This window comes from Erigeron canadensis, chromosome 4 (assembly GCF_010389155.1).
Source record: "Erigeron canadensis isolate Cc75 chromosome 4, C_canadensis_v1, whole genome shotgun sequence".
Classification (NCBI taxonomy): domain Eukaryota; kingdom Viridiplantae; phylum Streptophyta; class Magnoliopsida; order Asterales; family Asteraceae; genus Erigeron; species Erigeron canadensis.
The window spans coordinates 22,016,550-22,020,193 of record NC_057764.1 but is presented as its reverse complement, the minus strand read 5'-3'; positions in this window follow the sequence as shown (position 1 = coordinate 22,020,193).

Sequence of the window (3,644 nt, the reverse complement as noted above, 5' to 3'; positions counted from 1 at the left end):
AATATGATGATATTGATGTGTATGTGTATATATATATGCTTTGTGTGTTGATTAATTTATTTTATTATAATAAAATCTATTAATTTATTTTATTATTATAATTTTAATAAAAAAACAAACTAGAAAAGTGAAAACGAATAAATCAAATGCGCGTATAACACCCAAAAGAACGGCCAACACATTATTGACTTTTGTTGAGGATAAAATATAAATAATATAAAAAAATTATTGCTAGTTGTCATGATAACTCCAAAAATTTGTTACCTATTCTTTGTTTAGAAACCAAGTTGCATAAAAATACTTAGTTTATGGGAAAGTGATGTATTGACATCATCGTAAAGAATCGATATAGATTACAAAGTCTTATGTTTAATAAGATTGTAAATACTCACTACAAATTATATTGTATTTGTTCACGTTTTTAATTAATGTGAACAAATTAAAATTTTGTCACGTTTTGTTATGTGTACAAATATATAGAATTGTGTAGAAATTTCTCCACACTAAAAAGTGTGTAGAATTAAAAGTTAATATTTTGTAGTGTGAACTTTTATAATTATTTTGTAACACCTAATTTTTGGACAAAAATTAGGTGTTACAAAATAATTATGAAAGTTCACACTTACACACTTTTTAGTGTGGGGAATTTATACACACTTTTATTTCTATATAATTTTACATACAAAAAAGCGTGACAAAATTTTTAATTTATTCACACTCAATTAAAAGTGTGGACAAATGCAATATTGTTTGTAGTGACTATATGAAATTATGAATCTTAAATAAAGTTAAAAGTATACCGTCTCCAATCAGATTTACATGTTTTTGAATATTTTATAAAAACTTGAAAAAACTTAAATATTTTAATCTTCATTAATTTGTGGATAGGTAAATAGGGATGTTTCATATTTACATCCAAAATAAAAGAATAAAGTTATTACATCCAAAAAATATATTTTTTTAAAGGTGTAGATCATTTGCTCGCAACAGAGGTCTAGCTTACGTAGTCTTAACCGGATCCGCGTTAGAGAGTTCCATCACCCTCAATACCTAGTAGGAGAAGAAACCTCCAACTACATGATATTTAATTGGGGTAAAACTCTGTCCCTATGTAGAACTCAAACCTGCTCCATTGGTGCTCAACCATTAAGCTATGATAGGAAGTACTAAAAAAGAATCTAGTTAGATATCTAATATCTAATATCAATAAATAAATAAATAAATTATTAAGATAATTATACACCTAAATAGTAAAAGAGAACATTTTATATGCTTGTCGAACATATAAGAAAGGGATTATGGCATACGAATGTAACCACTTATGACAAAATGGTTATATAATGTAGTGACCTACGCGGGTGGCTATGTGATGTAAGGTCCTTCATTTTTTGGGTCATGTGATGTATCATGTTACCTGTTGTATAGGTTACCGGTCATCACACTACATTACATAACCATTTTGTCATAGGTGGTTACATTTGTATGCCATTGACCCGCGTTGACTTGTACTTCGAATTAGAACTTGAAACCGGTACTAGGGATGTGCACGGTCGGAACCCGGACCGACCCGGCAAAACCCGACCTGACCCGCAACCCTCGAGAGCATGAAAACGTGACCCGTGACCTGACCCGTGAAGGTTCGGGTCGGTTACGGGTTTCCTTCATAATTTTTCGGTTTTTGCCTTCACCCGACCCGTCCAACCCGTGACCCGCGAATGCACCAAAAACGTGACCTGTGACCCGGGCCGTTAGGGCTTCAGGCGGGTCAGTTCGGGCCTGTTCCGGGTCAGGCGCGGGTCAACGGGGTTTTGCTCATCCCTAACCGGTACCAATCGACTCAAAAATGACTTCCGCACAAACCCTAGCCAAAAACTAACCATCAAACACTTCGCCGAAAAATATGGTATTATGGTGAAAATTGTGTTGCAAACACAAATTTCATCTGGACTTCCCCAAAATAAATAGTGAAATCGAAAGCTAAATGGAATTTTACAATTATTTTTACGGGAATTTTATTTTTGTGCTTGTGACTGAAAAAAAATGTGTCATCGAAAATTGTGTCACTGGGAAAATGGTATTGTGGTGGTGGTGACTTTATAATTTCTAACTCATCGGTAACAACAAGATACAAGAATGGTGTTGCCAGAAAACTCATCGGAGAAGATGATCGGAGTGTAAATTTGCCAGATACATTACATAACCATTTTTTCATAGGTGGTTACATTCGTATGCCATTATCACTTAAACTATTACCAATTACCTGTTACAACTTACAATACCCGGTAACATACATCACATAGCCACCCAAATAGGTCATTACATTATATAACCATTTTGTAATAGGTGGTTACATTCGTATGCCATAATCCTTATAAGAAACTGGAAGTATGCTCTTGCTGTAAACAACACATTAAATATCCTCATAATTTAACTCATGTAATCAATGTCAATCTTCTTTCTCACAAGTCATATAATAACAAGGTTCTACCGTCAAGTTTTTTTTGAAAGACAACAACGGATAAATGACTAACATTCCTCACGCGGATGCGTCCACGCCGGTTCAACTCTTAGCAATGTCCTAAAGGGTTTACTCTCCATGTATTAGATGAGTATAGCATTGCTAAGGCCCCCTAACCACATTTGCATGTGGCAGGATTCGAACCTGATGTATGTTTATTACTTTTTCTTTCCGTCTCAATCTAGATATTTCATTTTGACTTTTGAAATCTTTATTTCGCAATTTTGGTTATAAAACTTTTTTGTTTTTGTTATAGATTACCTGATGTAAAATGTTTGGATAAATTAAGTTTTAGATATACTTTTTACTTATAGAACTCTCATTATGTAATTATAATAAATCAAATTTGAACAATTAAACTGAAACAGAGACTATTATTATTATTATTATTATTATTATTATTATATTTTATTCGGTTATTTCTATTATTTTATAATTATATTTATATATTTATTCTTTTATAATTTTATATATTCATCTTGGTAAATACAAAAACTTAATTTCTTAAAAAATATTTATTTTGGTAACTAATTATGGGAGGAACTATTGTCAGTGCTAAAATTAGTAATAAGAAAGCTATTATGCAAGATTTGTTGTAAATGGTTAAAATTTGTTATAACAATATCACTTCCTTTAATTTTTATTTACAATATGTAAAAATTATATTTTTAAAAAAAATGAGTGTCGAATATACCCTTTTCAAGGTTATTTAGTAGCAAATTTAAGCCTTTAAAAAAATTGATGACAAATTTACCCTTTTGATATATATTCAATAGTAAATTATCCCTCGTCTATCAATCACATTCAAGTTCCCCGCTGTTCCGCTATTCGTGAATACCGAACAAATTAACCCAATACTATATATACACAAAACTTTACTCGCTTTATTCAGTTGAATTTTTAAAAGTCAAACTTGACTAGTTCGATCATGTCAATATATCAGAACTTATACCAAGATCAAACCCAATATATCATTACCTTTGTTTCATATTATAGAGTAATTTTGACGCTCGTACCAAGGCTTTATTCGCATTCAAGATAGTTTTTAACTAGTCTCATATTGTAAACGTATGTATTTAGTTATATGTTTTATCCTGTACTCATGTCACATAAAGTCATCTTGTGA